Source organism: Schistocerca nitens, chromosome 3 (genome assembly GCF_023898315.1).
Source record: "Schistocerca nitens isolate TAMUIC-IGC-003100 chromosome 3, iqSchNite1.1, whole genome shotgun sequence".
NCBI classification, from domain to species: domain Eukaryota; kingdom Metazoa; phylum Arthropoda; class Insecta; order Orthoptera; family Acrididae; genus Schistocerca; species Schistocerca nitens.
Window position 1 is genome coordinate 915,782,843 of NC_064616.1, and position 18,657 is coordinate 915,801,499.

Genomic DNA, 18,657 nt, shown 5'->3' on the forward strand with positions numbered 1-18,657 from the left:
ATTTCCCATCTGTTTGCAGCAGCAGCCGCCTTCGTAAAGCACTTTAACTTTCTGAAGAAGCCTTGTAGGTAAATTTCTCTTTCTTAGCTTCTCCTATATGGTCTTCCGCGGCACACTATCAAACGGTGTTTCGAGATATAAAAACACAGATGTTATGTCTGTGCCCTTCTGCAAGTGATTTTCAAGCTACATTCTGACAGAACATGTGGGAAGTATAGTGGAACAGTCTTCTCTGAATACGTAATGCCTTTCTGTAATTGTTGTTCTATTATTTTATTTAGACTTTTCTAAACTATTTTCTGAAATATTTTCAGACCATGTGACAAAATGAAACGAAACTAAAAATTAGGATTAAGAAACGTGCCACTGCTTTCATTTCCGTCATCATTCCTAAGATAGTTTTCGCGCAGTACCCATTCCTGTGGCTTAACAAATGTCATTTTCGTAGCTACTGCATCCTACATCATACTCAGGCCTAGGCCTGACATGAGATACTTCCCTATCGCCTCATAGATAATGTCATCTAAGATAATGTCATCTAAGATAATGTCTTCGGTCAACAAAGACAGCGACAGAAACTCTAATTCGAAGCTTACTGTATCTATTCAAGTGTAAATTATGACTATGCTAAATACTATCCGCAACATGTAGACTGGCTTCAGCACTAGGGTTCGTAACTACACATGGTCCTATTGGAACTGGTATGTCTTTACCTCCTTCAGACCTTAGAACTGAGTCACCCAGCCACCTACACTGGAGCTACTGTTTAACGTCAAGTTCGAACAATTGTGCTGTTTTTGACTAACAAATCATTTCCAGAGGTTAAAGTTCCGATAGATGACAGAAAAAACCTATAGCCGATGTAGCTCGATCAGCAGAAATTTTGATTGGTGATATGACACTGACCCATTCTGCCACGAAGCCACGCGATGACTGTATTATAAATGTTACTTCTACCTAACTAAACTAGTCACATCGTTAATGTTAACATCCGTTGTGTACTATCTTCAGACGATACACTTGCATACAGAACATTTATATGAAAATAATAATTTAAAATAACTAAAATACATGAAAATATGTCGTTTCAATGTAGACTAATTGTCTATTGCCGGCCGGAGTAGCCAAGCGGTTCTAGGCGCTACAGTCCGGAACCGCGCGACCGCTACGGTCACGGGTTCGAATCCTGCCTCGGGCATGGATGTGTGTGATGTCCTTAGGTTAGTTAGGTTTAAGTAGTTCTAAGTTCTAGGGGACTTATGACCACAGCAGTTGAGTCCAATAGTGCTCAGAGCCATTTGAACTAACTGTCTACTGATTCCGACGCTATACTCTATTCTGAATGGAATAAAAAATTTACCCATAATCGTTCTGTATGTGATTACTGTTGAACCAGGAGTCTATCACAACAGGATATTTCATTTGCGTGTTATTCGGCCATATCCGTGTCCGTTCGTATATTGCTTTCCAGTTAGCAGGTACCAAGTCGAATTCATTGTTCTTGTCTAAATCATGATGAGCACAATAGTAACACTTTCTATTTACCATCTCCTAAAGGCGAGACCTAGATGCATATGTCTATGTGTCTACTCTCCACGCAACGATAGAGAGCTATGTTAGTTATCCACATTTATATCCACATCTGAACTCCGCAAGCAACCGTAGGGTACACAGCAGAGAGTACCTTGTACCACTACTTCTGATTTCCCTCCCTGTACCACCCGCAAAAAAGCGAGAGAAAAATGACTGTCGACATGCCTCCATACGAGCCGTAACTTCTCATTTCGTATCTTCGTGGTCTTCACGCGAAATGTGTTTTGCTGGCAGCAGAATCGTTCTGCAGTCAGCTTCAAATGCCGGTTTTCTAAATTCGCAGAAAGAATGTCGTCTTCCCTTCGGAGATTCCCATTTGAGTTCACGAAGCTTCTACTTAAAACCCATGTGTTGATCCTACCTGCCGATAAAAAATCTAGCAGCGCACCTCTGAATTGCTTCTATACCTTATTTAATACGACGTGGTAAGGATCCCAATCACTCGAGCAGTACTCAAGAATGGATCGCATAAGTGACCTAAAAGGGATCTCACTTGCAGATGAGCTACACTTTCTTAAAACTCTCCCAATAATCCGAAGTCGATCATTCTCGTTCCATTCTATCGTCCTTACATGCTCGTTTAATTTCATATTGCACTGCAGTGTTACTCCAAGATATTTAATAGATTTGACTGTGTCAAGCAGGATGGTACTAATACTGTATTCGAACATGACAGGATTGTTTAGCCGACTCGTCTGCACTGGCTTAAATTTTTATACATTTACTGCCAGCTGCCATTCATCACACCAACTAGAAATTTTGTGTAAGTCATATTGTATCCTCCTACAGTCACTCAAAGATGGTGCCTTCCCGTACGCCACAGTCATCAACAAACAGTCGCAGATTGCTGCTCTCCCTGGTCGTGAGATCATTTATGTATTTAGAGAATAATAGCCACACAAGGATGGGGCCCCTCCACGCCCACACCAACGTGGTGACCAAACCAAAAGTTCTACTGTCACCTCCGTAAACATGTTAGTTTTTTAATCAGGCGTCACAGGATGCGGGCTGTGATGTTGTCCATGCGTCTGGGTAAGATTACTCATTAACATGGTCCATCAGGAGATAGAAGTGGTCGAAAACGATTGAAGGGTAGCGGTTGTAAAGGCAGAGGAAAAAAAGTGCCAAGGCAAGAGCCAAGGGAAAAAAAAAAACTCTGCGACAGTAGGACGGGTAGTAAGGGCAGTAGCGGCTTGCTATCTGCAACAGTGCATGCAAGGTGTGGTTGTGTTAGTTCGAGGTATCGTGCATCGTTACCTTTGTCGTTGTTGGAGCTTGTTGCTGCAGTTGCTGCGTCCCTGCAACAGTTCAAGGTCGTTGTGGATTAGTGGGCGATCGGTCATAGATCGGCTCACAGACGGTGTAGGGGGTGTGTGTGGCTGGTTTGCGTGCTGTGTACAGTACGGTTTCCCTGCGGTTGCCTGTTTTACGGCTAGTCGCACATCTGGGTTTCCAGTAATAACTGTGTTGCAGGGGCTCGCCAGTACTGTCGTGTTAGCGTTCTATAGACCATAGATGTTCAGTTCCTAGCCAGTAATGTCTTTGGTCTGTTATGCTTCCATCTATGGTTGTGGTCGTAGTTACCCAGAGAAAGGATAAACGGGTTGCGCGAGTGTCTCGTGTTATTGTACAGTCGTGTGGAGAGTTTTTGAAATACCTGCAAGACAGTATCTAGCCGGTATTCCCGGTGAAGGTCCGCGATGCGTGTGTAGCGCGGAGCGTTGCTCGTGATTTTGAGTACTTTGTTCTGTATGAGCTGCAGACGGCGCAGGCGAGTTGGCGCAGCGTATCCCCAGACAGGGGCTGCGTACGTCATCAGGGGTCTAATAAGTGTCATGTACATGGGCCTAGACACCCTCCTGTTCAGTGTGCTACGCCTGTTAAGCATAGGGTAGAGTTGTTTGAGCCTCGCGTTAGATTTGTTGGTCACGTGTTGAATGTGGTCCCCCCAGAGTAGTTTCCTGTCCAGCCAGACACCGAGGTATTTGACCTTCTCGCGGAAACGTATTGGGCGTGTGTGTAGTGTTATTGGGTTGCAGTGCTGGTGTTTGCGCAGTTGCTTCGGTCTTCTAGTGAACAGAACGGCCTCGCACTTGTCGACGTTTACTCTAACACGCCATTTCACCAGCCAAGGCTCCGCCGTTCTGAGTGCGGTCTGTAGTCGTGAGTTAATGTTAGACGGCTTCCAATCTTGCGCAAGGATGGCAGTGTCATCCGCGTAGATTGCTACCGTCGTGTTATGTGTAGCTGGGAGGTCGTTAATGTAGAGGTTAAACAGTAAGGGCCCTAGGATACTTCCTTGGGGTACTCCTGCCTGTATACCATGTCGTGTCGATTGTTTGCCCTGCACGTCGGTGTTGAAACTCCTGTCCGTGAGATATGAGTGTATGATACGTACGAGCCCGTCGGGGAACCCTGCGTCACTAAGTTTGCGTATTAGGCCGTTGTGCCATAGACGATCGAAAGCCTTTTCGATGTCCAGGAACACCGCCCCAGTTGCCTTGCTTGTGTTGTATCCGTGTGTTATGTATTCAACGACGCGGAGGAGTTGTTGTGTTGTTGTGTGGTGATTCCTGAAACCGAATTGCTCCGGTCTCAGGGTGTCGTTTGTGATGCAGTGCCTGGTGAGTCGTTTTAATATTACCTTCTCAACGATCTTGCTGAGCGCGCTCAGCAGACTGATGGGTCGGTAATTTTGTGGGAGGGAGTGGTCTTTCCCCGGCTTCCTGAACATCAGGACCTTGGCCGTCTTGCAAAAGGCGGGGAAGTGTTGGTGCTTGAGTATGGCATTCGTGATGTGTGTTAGGTAGTCTACAGCTTTGTCCGTGAACTCCTGGAGGACACGGTTTTGAATGCCATCGTGACCAGGGGCCTTCCTAGCGGTGGTATGCATGATGGCCCACTTGACTTCTGCTGTACTAGCTTGTCGGATGTTGTTGCGCGCTGGTTGGGCCAAGATGCGTGTGACCTCCTGGTCCGTAGCAAGTGTGAACGCTGGGTCTGAGGGATCCAGGTTCGGTGTGAATGACGCTGCGAGTGTGAGGGCCATCAGTTCCGCTTTTTCTTCCGCAGAATATGCTGGTCCGTCGGGCCCTTGTAACGTGGGGGTGTACAGTTTCTCCCTGGTGAAGTGTCGGGCTAGCTGCCACACGCCAGGTCGCGTGGTGTCTAGCCCTTCGAGTTTCTGGTCCCACTGTTGTGTCTTGAATGTTTGTATTTTTTTCCCGGATTATACCCTGGAGCCTGTTAATGTGCCGTTTGAAGTGCTGGCGCCTGGTACGCTGCCAGTGTCTCCTGAGGAGGTTCCTCATTGAGATTAGGCCCAGGATTTCCTGGGGCAGGGCAGCACTGTGTTGTTGTGGCGTGCGGATTGGTATGGTGTCGGCTATTGCGTCCTGGACGGCGCCGGTGAGGGTTTCGACTGCCTCGTCAATTTGGGCTGTCTCGTTAATCGCGTGGGTAGGTGGGATGCGACTGTCAAGCGTTTCCTTGAACTGGGTCCAATTCGCGCGCCTGTAGTCTAACATCCTGCGTTGTTCCATGTGCTCCAGTGTTCCTTCAATGTACAGTATAACGGGTTGGTAATTTGAGGGCAGATCGTTTTCAACGGCAACGTTGAGTGTCGTTGTTATGCCCTTGATGAGGGCCATGTCTAACACGTGTGGCCTGTGTCCCCTCCTGTAGGGAATGTGCGTCGGTTCGGTCGGCGCTAGTGTGATGTAGTTTCGTCCTAGTGCGTGTTCGTATAGTTTTTTGCCGTTGGAGTTTCGTATTCGTGAGTTCCAGTCCGGGTGTTTTGCGTTAAGATCTCCAGCGGCTATTACGCGCGGTGATATGTTGAGTATTGTGCTGATGTCGCGTGTTTTAATGTTTTTAGGGCTGTTGTATACTGACACCAGTGTAGTGTAGGCTCCGTTGAACATGACCCTGACGGCGGTTGCCTCTAGTTTTTCAAGTTCAGGGAGCACTATGTTTGTGTGTTCTATGTCTTTGTGTATGATGATGGCTGTTCCGCCGTGACCGGAGCCGTCCGGTCGGTCGGTACGATAGACGCAGTAGCCAGTGAAGTTTAGTTGGTTGCGTGGTTTGAGCTTAGTTTCGCTCAATAGTGCGATAAGGATACCCTTACGCTCCATGAGCGCGGCAAATTCCGCCCTTTTGTTGTTGATCCCGTCTGCATTCCAGAACAGGATCTGTGTCAGTGTCTAGTTGTTTGCGATGGGGACGGGGTGTGGCGTGTTATCCATGTATAGGTGTAATCAGTGTGGTGAGCGCTGTTTGTATGACAGCCCAGTGCTGCCCGGGTTGAGCAGTCATGAGCTGTGTGCAGAGTGTGGCGACGACCGTCAAGATCTTGCAAAAGATCTGAGCGGTCGTGTGACGGGGGAATATTGTTTCCAATAAACCCTCAGATGTTGTGTTGGTGTTGTGTGTGTCGGCCTGAGGCTCGGTTGTGGTGTTGGCGGCCGCTGGTGCGGGTGTTGGCTTTATGTGTGGGCTGGCGCTTGTGACGTTGTTATGTGGAACATTTTGTGGTGCCTGTGTGTCATACGTGGTGGGGCGTGGAGTAGTGTGTATGCTGGTGTCGCTGGCTTGCTGACTGTGTGTCTGTGTGTCAGTGTTTTGTTGTCGCTGGGTACGTTGTTGTGGTGCACGTGTGTTCCCTCTCCTGTTTCCGCGTGTTCGCCTACGCCTTCTCTGGGGTTTTGGTTCTGGGGTTCCTTGTGTAAGTATGTTTTCCTGTGTGTCGTGCGTAGGTTCGCAGGCAGTGGCTTCAGGGGGCGGGGTCGTGTTGTTTTTGGGGGCTGGTGTTGGTACCGGTGTGGTTGCAGTGTCGTGTGTTGGCTGAGACGATTGTGTTGCTGTCGCAGCGGTTGTGTTAGGTGCGTGTGCTGGGCACAGAGGTTCCGCGGCCTGCTCCTCTCCTCCAGGGCGTGTAGCCATGGCGAACGACACTCCGTTCCTGACAGGGTTTGGTGCGGGCCTTGGTCGTGTTATGACGTTGGGTGGCTTCGACTGTTGGTTTTTGAGCCTCTGCGCCTCTCTGTATACGTTACAGCCCCTGTAGTTGGCCGCGTGGCCTTGGCCACAGTTGGCGCAACGGCGTATGTTTTCGTGTATTAGTGTACATGCGTTGGATGCGTGTTTGCCAGCGCATCCGCGGCAACGGGGTGCCAGGCCGCAGCGGAGGGCCGAATGACCGAACCGCTGGCAGTTGTTACATTGTTGTGGGACCTGTGGCGGTTCGTAGATTTCTACCCTTACGTCCATCCGCAGAAGGCTTTTTATCTGCAGAAGGCCGCGGGAGGCGGCCGTGTCGTCCATCTCGACCAGGTAGTGTGGTAGACGGTGGTGGGAGTGGAAGCCTGTCATCCTGGAAGCACTTTTGCAGTCGAATCCAAGGAAGTTGAGCGCCGCTTGTACTGTGTTGTTTGGGGTACTGGGGTCCACTCCCTTTACCACGTACTGCTGTGTCCGTTCTTCGGCGGTCCTGTACGTATAGTGTTCGATCTCCTTTTCTTTGAGGAAGATAAGGAGATCTTTATATTCACTGTCGGTTGATACGTACAGTGAGGCCCTATCCCCAGAGTACTTCGTGTGTAGCGTGCAAGGTGAGTGCCTTTCCGCGAATTTTGTGTTGAGGACGCTGAGGTCCCCGTAGTTCTGTATTACGACTGGGGGAAAACCAGTCTTTTGTTGTGCGGGTGTAGCTGCGGTTGGTACTTGTGTGGTGTTGCTGACCGCAGTCGGGTCGTGTTTGTTGTTGTGTTGGTGTTCCTAACCGGAAGTGCGGGTTTTGGTGTAGGTAGCAGCGCCTTTCGGCTACCTTGCGAGTGTGGTTGCTCGCTTGTTTGTGTCGTGTTTCTCTGTTTGCGACGTGGGCCCTCCACCTGCCAGGGCCCAGTGTAGTGTTGTTCTGTGTCCGCATCTGCGGCTGCTGGTTCCGCCGTTGGAGTCAGCTGCCGCAGTGGGACAGTGGTGCATGAGTCACCAGATGCAGGTGAATGTAGTGTTATGTAGAGGTCGGTTATCAATCGACGCTGGCTCAGCAGTTCCTGCGCTTGCGCAGCGATCTGCCGGTCCTTGTCGGCCAACACCTCCTCAACGGCGGCAAGCGGGACGCTGACGTCGACGGGAACAGCCGACTCTCGCGCCTCTTTAGCTACAGCCTTGCTGTGGGTTAGGGCGGGGGAAACACCGGCGGAATCTGCCATCTTAGTGTTTACAGGAGCTTTATTTGGTGTGGGTGGGCACGACAATTATGCTTTTTCTGAAAAGAAAAGGCTAACAAGTAGGTCCTACAGAAGAGGGGGAATGCCCTACGGCCTAGCGTGCGCCGTTGGTGCAGTGGCGCTGCACCTAAAGGAGGTGCGGAGGAAGAGAAGTGGCCTACAGTACGCGGGGTGGTCCGACGTGAACGGGCCCCTGGCACTGATCATCCCTAACACAGAACGAGATACTCTCGCTATGTTTGTAACCGAAGTTACGGGTTACTGTGAGTCAGTGACTCTTACGACAGTTCTGCTTCTCCGCGAACTACGCGGCTTTTCGACGAAAGGGAGCAAGCTCAACCTTCCGCCGATCCACCGAGCGCTACTGGCGCCTCGAAAGGAACTCTCTGTAGAGCAGAGAGGTCAGCGAGGCCTAAACCCCAATAGCCATCACCGGCTGAGAGCTCCTTCCGCTACGACGGCAGGAGCGCGTCTCTTGAATAATAGCCGTCAAGTCACACTTCAATGGGGCACTTCTGATGAGACCCTTGTCTCTGATGAACACTCTCTCTCGAGGACGACGTGCTCAATTCTATAAGTTAAGAAGTCATCGTGTCATTCAAATATCTGGAAACATATTCCATACGCTCGTACCTTCGTTGAAAGTCTGCAGTCGGACACCGTGTCAAACGTTTCCCTTCTTCCACGGTTGCAGGATATCGTGCGAAAAAAAGGGAAAGCAGAGTTTTGCACGAGCGATGCTTTCTAAATCCGTGCTGATTTATCGGTCGAAGCTTTTCTGTCTCAAGGAAAATTATTGTATCCAAAATGAGAACATGTTCAAGAACTCCACAGCAAACCGATGTTAAGAATGTTGAGCTGTAATTTTGCGGGTCGGTTCCTTTGCCCTTCTTATATACAGGAGTCACCTGCGCTTTTTTCCACCGCTTGAGACTTCGCGCTGGGCGAGAGATTCTTTCCTTATTCTGTTCATCGATGGATGTGAAGAAAATAACTGTCTGTATAGCTCATTATGTGTCATAATCTTATATCTTTCCTATGTTCCTTGCGCGAAAGGAAGTTGGGACTGCAGCTGCTGTGTTCGGATGCAGGCTGAGTTGGCATCCCTTCGCTCCCAGCTTCAGGCAGTGTTGGCTTCGGTCACACAGCTTGAGGCTGTTGCCAATGGGCATCACTATGGGGGTCCGGATGGGGGTTTGTCGGGGACAGCCAGCTCGTCCCACGCATCCCCCGATCGGACTACGACTGTGGTTGCCCGGGATACTGCCCGCTTTGAGGCTGATCCCTCACCTGTGGTAGAGTGGGAGGTCGTCTCAAGGTGTGGCAGGGGGCGAAAGACATTCCGGAGGGCGGAACGGAAGGCCTCTCCAGTTTGTCTGACGAACCGGTTTCAGGCTCAGGCTGATACTGATCTTCGGCCTGACATGGCTGCTTGTCCTGTTCCAGAGGTTGCCCCTCAGTCTGCAAGATCCGGGCGGTCGCAGAGGGTGGGCTTACTGGTAGTTGGGAGCTCCAACGTCAGGCGCGTAATGGGGCCCCTTAGGGAAATGGCAGCAAGAGAGAGGAAGAAAACCAATGTGCACTCCGTGTGCATACCGGGGGGAGTCATTCCAGATGTGGAAAGGGTCCTTCCGGATGCCATGAAGGGTACAGGGTGCACCCATCTGCAGGTGGTCGCTCATGTCGGCACCAATGATGTGTGTCGCTATGGATCGGAGGAAATCCTCTCTGGCTTCCGGCGGCTATCTGATTTGGTGAAGACTGCCAGTCCCGCTAGCGGGATGAAAGCAGAGCTCACCATCTGCAGCATCGTCGACAGGACCGACTGCGGACCTTTGGTACAGAGCCGAGTGGAGGGTCTGAATCAGAAGCTGAGACGGTTCTGCGACCATGTGGGCTGCAGATTCCTCGACTTGCGCCATAGGGTGGTGGGGTTTCGGGTTCCGCTGGATAGGTCAGGAGTCCACTACACGCAACAAGCGGCTACACGGGTAGCAGGGGTTGTGTGGCGTGGGCTGGGCGGTTTTTTAGGTTAGATGGCCTTGGGCAAGTACAGAAAGGGCAACAGCCTCAACGAGTGCGGGGCAAAGTCAGGACATGCGGGGACCAAGCAGCAATCGGTATTGTAATTGTCAACTGTCGAAGCTGCGTTGGTAAAGTACCGGAACTTCAAGCGCTGATAGAAAGCACCGAAGCTGAAATTGTTATAGGTACAGAAAGCTGGCTGAAGCCAGAGATAAATTCTGCCCAAATTTTTACAAAGGTACAGACGGTGTTTAGAAAGGATAGATTGCATGCAACCGGTGGTGGAGTGTTCGTCGCTGTTAGTAGTAGTTTATCCTGTAGTGAAGTAGAAGTGGATAGTTCCTGTGAATTATTATGGGTGGAGGTTACACTCAACAACCGAGCTAGGTTAATAATTGGCTCCTTTTACCGACCTCCCGACTCAGCAGCATTAGTGGCAGAACAACTGAGAGAAAATTTGGAATACATTTCACATAAATTTTCTCAGCATGTTATAGTCTTAGGTGGAGATTTCAATTTACCAGATATAGACTGGGACACTCAGCTGTTTAGGACGGGTGGTAGGGACAGAGCGTCGAGTGACATTACACTGAGTGCACTATCCGAAAATTCCCTCGAGCAATTAAACAGAGAACCGACTCGTGGAGATAACATCTTGGACCTACTGATAACAAACAGACCAGAACTTTTCGACTCTGTATGTGCAGAACAGGGAATCAGTGATCATAAGGCCGTTGCAGCATCCCTGAATATGGAAGTTAATAGGAATATAAAAAAGGGAGGAAGGTTTATCTGTTTAGCAAGAGTAATAGAAGGCAGATTTCAGACTACCTAACAGATCAAAACGAAAATTTCTGTTCCGACACTGACAATGTTGAGTGTTTATGGAAAAAGTTCAAGGCAATCGTAAAATGCGTTTTAGACAGGTACGTGCCGAGTAAAACTGTGAGGGACGGGAGAAACCCACCGTGGTACAACAACAAAGTTAGGAAACTACTGTGAAAGCAAAGAGAGCTTCACTCCAAGTTTAAACGCAGCCAAAACCTCTCAGACAAACAGAAGCTAAACGATGTCAAAGTTAGCGTAAGGAGGGCTATCCTGAAGCGTTCAGTGAATTCGAACGTAAAATTCAATGTACCGACTTGACAGAAAATCCTAGGAAGTTCTGGTCTTACGTTAAATCAGTAAGTGGTTCGAAACAGCATATCCAGACACTCCGGGATGATGATGGCATTGAAACAGAGGATGACACGCGTAAAGCTGAAATACTAAACACGTTTTTCCAAAGCTGTTTGACAGAGGAAGACCGCACTGCAGTTCCTTCTCTAAATCCTCGCACAAACGAAAAAATGGCTGACATCGAAATAAGTGTCCAAGGAATAGAAAAGCAACTGGAATCACTCAACAGAGGAAAGTCCACTGGACCTGACGGGATACCAATTCGATTCTACACAGAGTACGCGAAAGAACTTGTCCCCCTTCTAACAGCCGTGTACCGCAAGTCTCTAGAGGAACGGAGGGTTCCAAATGATTGGAAAAGAGCACAGGTAGTCCAAGTCTTAAAGAAGGGTCGTCGAGCAGATGCGCAAAACTATAGACCTATATCTCTGACGTCGATCTGTTGTAGAATTTTAGAACATGTTTTTTGCTCGAGTATCATGTCGTTTTTGGAAACCCAGAATCTACTATGTAGGAATCAACATGGATTCCGGAAAGAGCGATCGTGTGAGACCCAACTCGCTTTATTTGTTCATGAGACCCAGAAAATATTAGATATAGGCTCCCAGGTAGATGCTATTTTTCTTGACTTCCGGAAGGCGTTCGATACAAAATGGCTCTGAGCACTATGGGACTCAACATCTTAGGTCATAAGTCCCCTAGAACTTAGAACTACTTAAACCTAACTAACCTAAGGACATCACACACACCCATGCCCGAGGCAGGATTCGAACCTGCGACCGTAGCAGTCCCGCGGTTCCGGACTGCAGCGCCAGAACCGCTAGACCACCGCGGCCGGCGCGTTCGATACAGTTCCGCACTGTCGCCTGATGAACAAAGTAAGAGCCTACGGAATATCAGACCAGCTGTGTGGCTGGATTGAAGAGTTTTTAGCAAACAGAACACAGCATGTTGTTATCAATGGAGAGACGTCTACAGACGTTAAAGTAACCTCTGGCGTGCCACAGGGGAGTGTTATGGGACCATTGCTTTTCACAATATATATAAATGACCTAGTAGATAGTGTCGGAAGTTCCATGAGGCTTTTCGCGGATGATACTGTAGTATACAGAGAAGTTGCAGAGTTAGAAAATTGTAGCGAAATGCAGGAAGATCTGCAGCGGATAGGCACTTGGTGCAGGGAGTGGCAACTGTCCCTTAAAATAGACAAATGTAATGTATTGCGAATACATAGAAAGAAGGATCCTTTATTGTATGATTATATGATAGCAGAACAAACACTGGTAGCAGTTACTTCTGTAAAATATCTGGGAGTATGCGTGCGGAACGAATTGAAGTGGAATGATCATATAAAATTAATTGTTGGTAAGGCGGGTACCAGGTTGAGATTCATTGGGAGAGTGCTTAGAAAATGTAGTCCATCAACAAAGGAGGTGGCTTACAAAACACTCGTTCGACCTATACTTGAGTATTGCTCATCAGTGTGGGATCCGTACCAGATCGGGTTGACGGAGGAGGTAGAGAAGATCCAAAGAAGAGCGGCGCGTTTCGTCACAGGGTCATTTGGTAATCGTGATAGCGTTACGGAGATGTTTAATAAACTCAAGTGGCAGACTCTGCAAGAAAGGCGCTCTGCATCACGGTGTAGCTTGCTCGCCATTTTTCGAGAGGGTGCGTTTCTGGATGAGGTATCGAATATATTGCTTCCCCCTACTTATACCTCCCGAGGAGATCACGAATGTAAAATTAGAGAGATTAGAGCGCGCACAGAGTCTTTCAGACAGTCGTTCTTCCCGCGAACCATACGCGACTGGAACAGGAAAGGGAGGTAATGACAGTGGCACGTAAAGTGCCCTCCGCCACACACCGTTGGGTGGCTTGCGCAGTATAAATGTAGATGTACATGTAGAAATATGCTATTAGAAGAAAGGAAGGCTGCAGTTTGACACTCCGCCGTCGACGAGTTGGTTACAGACGGAACTATGCTAACCGTACGTTATAATAGTTTTACAGTCCATATGAGGTACTACTTAGCGAGGAGGAAGTCGTCTTTCTGCTAAGGATTCCCACTTACTTTGTCTGAGTATCTACACAGTCTTGCCGTAGGGAATAAGGCGAGCGTCTTCACCCTTAGGAACGCACCTCTGAATTGTCTCGATCCCACACAGCGGACTAGTTGTCAAGAACAGTCGTGCATGTTACCTCCTTCGTATAATAAAGGCGAGTACACATAATTTACCCAATACTTGGAAATATTCCAACTGGATTGTTGCTGTTGGTTTCGTTTGTGAGTTTCGCTCCATATCTCTCTACAATGTTACGTATAGATATGTAATATATGTGACAGAATTCGTGGATTTACACTAAATGCGAACTCGTATGATCCAGTTTTTACACTATTCAAGCGGAATCTCTTGCACACTTTAAATAAGACCTGACGTTCATTACATTAAGTGGAAGATTTGATTGAATTTTCCCGAATTTCTGGTACTGTTAGAATATGAAAAATTAGTGCACACAATAACCAAGAGTGCAGCCAGCCCTATATCGCAGATGGCGTAAAGAGACAAAGAGAGAGAGAGAGACAGAGAGAGAGAGAGAGAAGGGTGAGGGTGGAGGAGATACAGGGTGCAACGGGTGTAAGTGCAGATTTTTCTATTGGTGACTGAAGACAGTGTACTGAACAACATTACATCAGAATTTACGTCATTTGCGGACTAAAAATTATAGACATTACACGTCGTATGTTTTTAGGTTGGTTAGTATGCCCAAGTGAATGTGGCGAAAGCGAGCCACTAAATCTTATTTTCCCCTGGGAAGCAGGTCAGGTGAAGTGTGGATGCGTGAACGCAACACGGTTAGTTTATAGCGACAGGCGTAGTCCACTTATTGGTGGCGTACGACCGTGAAGAAATCTTCAGGTCATGATATTTGTGATGTGTTTGTGTGAAGACACTTCAAGGCAGAGAAAAACAATCAGCTCACATGATGTGTGTACATGTTTAGGTACTAATATAAAAATATATGCATGTACATCCGTTACACCCTATAAACTATCCCCTCGGATTTCCTATGGAAATTTTGGGCTTTCTATTTGTTATGGATGAACACCTGCCAGCCAGCAGAACATAATGAGTTTTGAAACTGTCTGCCAGACAAGGACTCGAACTCAGGACCTGTGCTGTCCAGGCACGAAACACGACCCAGTAACAGAACTTAACTTCGTCAGTACTTTTTCTGTGCCCACCCCCCCCCCCCCCCAGACTTCTCAGAATCTAACTTATATACCTTGTGGGAATAGCACTCATGGAAGAAAGGGTATTAAGGAGCAGTAGCTTAGCCAGAGACTAGAGGATAGATTTCAGAGTGTATTTTCACTCTGCAGCGGTGTATGAGGTGATCTGAAACATCTTGCCAGATGAAAACGGTGTGCTGGCCCAAGATCTAGCGACTGAGCACTCCAGTTTTAATCTGCTGGGGAGTTTAAAATCACCGCGCAATCTGCTGAATAAGGACAATTCGTTCTGTATACTGGGTTCTATCAGAGAAATGCCGAAGGGACCACATTTTTACATCGCATGCTGTTACCATTATTAACCGACAGTGCGCACCAGCTGAATGGCTTTTGAAAATATAGGAAGGCAGAATCTACCTATTTGCCTGTGACAACGTTTTAAAAATATCGTTTGTGGAAAGAATGAACTACATCTATAGGACCCATTCTTCTGAAATCGATGATGAGTTTTGGAGAGTTTAGCGATTCTTAAGAAACGTTATTAAATTAAATCTTAGACTATGTTGTACGATTCTGCTATACATGCTCTAAAGAAAGAATATAATTAGTAATTCTGGTAGTTAAAACCGAACCGCGATACATGTATTCCACATTCTTATTATTCCTTAACCCTAGCAACACCAGCGCATTTTCCATAACGAGCGGTACAAAGGGGGTGGGGGTTACTTTCTGGCCACCATTAGAAGTTCTATAAACCAAAATTCGTTAATTGTTGTTGACGTAAATTAACAACATATTTTTAAAGAGGTACTGATGTGTAAGTAGGGCCCATAACCTGAGAATATCTCTTAACACACTCTTAGCGATATCAAGGCATCTACAACAACGAATTTTATGTCAATTTTTGTTGACTGTTAGTCACAACATAATTTTGAAAGAGATAATGGTGTATAAGTAGGATTCTTAACGTGAAAATATGTTTTTTGAAGCAATAATGATGTATAGTAAGACACTTAACCCGAAAATACTATCACATTCACTGCGGAAAGTGACATCTTCTACCAAGACTTAAATTTTTGTGTTAAATTTAACTGAAAAATTTAAAACATCTATGAAATCTGGTTGAATAATTCACTAAAAACAAAAATTTTTTAAAATAAATTTTAAAATGCAGTATTAAGTAACTGACTAGATTACAATGTGAGCATAAAATAACAGCCCCCCCCCCTTGATACTGCGAGGGTTAATGGCTTTACAGATAGAACAAAAGTTGTTGTTTACTCTTTTAAAAATTTCTAATTAGATAAGCGCAAAAGAAGGAGATTTAGTGTGCATACCGCGAAACAGAAGCTGTGTTAGCATTAAGATACGATTTCCTCCTACATGTGACGCTCAGATCAACAGAAAGAAAGATGAAGTAAACAAAAAACTCCAAAATAATCTTAAATTATAATTTCAATTTTCTGTCAAAACAAGCCTTTTTGCGTAAAAAAGAGGTTCGTTTTAGCCAGCGTCCTGAAACACAGGAGTTTTGTGGTATTGGAACAGAATCTCATTTTTTGAATGCGATTGTTGTGGACTAGAGTGAGTGCGGCGTGAGTAATGAAGCGCGGGAGATGCGATTTATCAACCGCCTCGGCGCACTCCGACCTCGTAAACAACATAAGCAAGTTCCTCGTTAAATTCAAGCCAAGCAGAAAAACACATCAGACCACACGCAAGCGTTCAGCAGGGGATTCATTCTTCCAGGCCGTGGGGAATGAGGAAAGCTCTACTCCCTCATCAACATACACAGTCATGAAAAACGAATTTTAATTCCCTGCAGAAGAGCTACCGCTTGCTGAGAATGCTGTAAACAGAACAGTCTGCAGTGACAACTGTCATAGGAGAGTGAGAAACGTAGACATTGCCAACTTTTCTCGGTATAAGAGAAAGGTAGCTGAAAGACCGAGAACGTTTCCACGTCTCTTTTTGTGTCTTCCTATTTGGATAGAAGAAGCCGCCGGATACATTAATGCGCAAACGGTAAGAACGGAGGTAACCTTCGAATAATGTGTCACGGCTAAGTAACATAGCTCCATGAAACTTGTACTATGCATAGGACGAACAGCTACAGCATAATGCAGAAGGTAAGTGAAAGGAATAAGCAATGAGGCAAACAGAAATGACACTTTTAGTCGAATACAATAAATTTATGATTGTCCCGTGGCATTAAAAACCAAGGGACACGGAACTTAGTAGTATGTGTGATCACCACACGCTCTGCAACTTGCTCTCGTGGTCGCCACAAAGTTCTAGTGGTAGGGCGTCTCATTCCTCCACCAGCGTGGTTCACAACTGCTGGATGGTCATTGTGTGTTAACGTGCTGCAATACGTATCCTCATCGTGTCCCACACGTATTCGATGGGATTTAAGTTGGGGGAACTGGTAGGCCAGACCATTCACTGAATGTGCTCTCGTTCAAAGGGCTCCTCCACGTGCGCTCTTCAATGCTGACGCGTACTATCCTCCATAAAAATGACGTCAGGTCAGAATGTATCCCTGAAAAGACGCACCTGAGGAAGGAGTACAGTGGCACAATAACTCTGATCGGTGAGTGTACCATGTTCAAAGATTTGGAGGTCAGTACACCGGTGCAACATTACGCCTCCCCATATCAGAACACGTCATCACCAAAACGATCACTTTCGTCAGTGTTCGTGGGTGCATTACGTGATCCCATCTAACACCATATGCGGGGACGTCCAGCTTTATCGTACATGATCGTTTAGGTGGTCCAGCTATAATGGTGTGGGAAGGCATGATGTTCCATGAATGTAGTGACTTCCAAATATTTTAACACGGAACAGTCACAGGTCCTGTCTCATGTGCGTCTTTTCAGGAGTGCATTAGGCTCTAACCTCATGCTTATGGATGGCACTACGAGACCGCATCGAACAGCACAGTGAAGGATTTCTTGGAACGAGAAGATATTCGACGAACTGTCTGGTCTACCCGCTACCCGACATAAAACCCGTCCAACGTGTGGGATGGAGTTGGGGAACGCATTGCAGGCCGTCCACAAGCAACAACGACCATCCACTAATTGTCAGTCGCGTTGGTGGAGGAATGGAACGCCTTACAACAAGAGCTCCATGCCAGACTTGTCGTCGGTATGGTAGCACGTTACGCTGGCATGCACTGTCGTCCATGATGATCACATACCCTATTTAAGAGCCATGTCCCGTCTTCAGTAATGTCCAGGGAGCCTCATAAATAGCACTGATTTCAGAATAATTATTGTCTTTGAATAAAATTGTGATTTTTGTACGTGTCATTTGCGAATTTCTTTCAGTTACTTTCTGTAGAATACTGTAGCATTTCTTTTCATGTATGGTAAAAGTTTCATTGAGGTATGTTTCTTGACAGTGGCATATCATGCGAAAGTTACTTTCGTCCTTAAGTTCTGCACACTAGCGTATATTTTGTGCAGGAAATGGTAGGCTGTCTCTCTCTCTCTCTCTCTCTCTCACTCACTCACTCACTCACACACACACACACACACACACACACACACACACACATACTTTGTGATCAGAAGTATCCTGACACCTGGCTGAAAATGACTTACAAGCTCGTGGCGCACTCCATCGGTAAGGCTGGAATTCAGTATGGTGTCGGCCCACCCTTAGCCTTCATGGCAGTTTCCACTCTCGCAGGCATACGTTCAATCAGGTGCTGGAAGGTTTCTTGGGGAATGGCAGCCCATTCCTCACGGAGTGCTGCACTGAGAAGAGGTATCTATGTCGGTTGGTGAGGCCTGACACGAAGTCGGCGTACCAAAACATCTTAAAGGTGTTCTATAGGATTCAGGTCAGGTCTCTGTGCAGGTCATTCCATTACATGGATGTTATTGTCGTGTAATCACTCCGCCAGAGGCCGTGCATTATGAGCAGGTGGTCAATCGTGTTGAAAGATGCAGTCGCCAATCCCGAATTGCTCTTCAACAGTGGGAAGCAAGAAGGTGCTTAAAACATCAATGTAGGCATGTGCTGAGATAGTGCCACGCAAAACAATACCATCGGTTGCCACATTGTGTACCATGATTCGTCACTCCACACAACGTTTTTCCACTGTTCAATCGTCCAATGTTAACGTTCCTTACACCAAGCGAGGCGTTGTTTGGCATTTACCGGCGTGATGTGTAGCTTATGACCAGCCTCTCGACCATGATATCCAAGTTTCCTCACCTCCCGCCTAACAGTCATAGTACTTGTAGTGGATCCTGATGCAGTTTGGAATTCCTGTGTGATGGTGTGGATAGATGTCTGCCTATTACACATTACGACCCTCTTCAACTGTCGGCGGTCTCTGTCAATCAACAGACGAGGTCTGTCTGTACGCACTTTTGT

The 18,657-nt window shown here is 47.0% G+C and overlaps 1 long non-coding RNA gene across 1 annotated transcript in view; it reads right to left on the reverse strand.

Annotated features, from left to right (window-relative positions):
* LOC126248975 (uncharacterized) overlaps positions 1 to 18,657 on the reverse strand; it is a 927,591-nt gene that overhangs the window by 642,351 nt on the left and 266,583 nt on the right. The window contains exon 2 of the long non-coding RNA XR_007545573.1: positions 2,851 to 2,891. This is a non-coding gene — a long non-coding RNA (uncharacterized LOC126248975). The remainder of the gene's footprint in view (positions 1 to 2,850; positions 2,892 to 18,657) is intronic.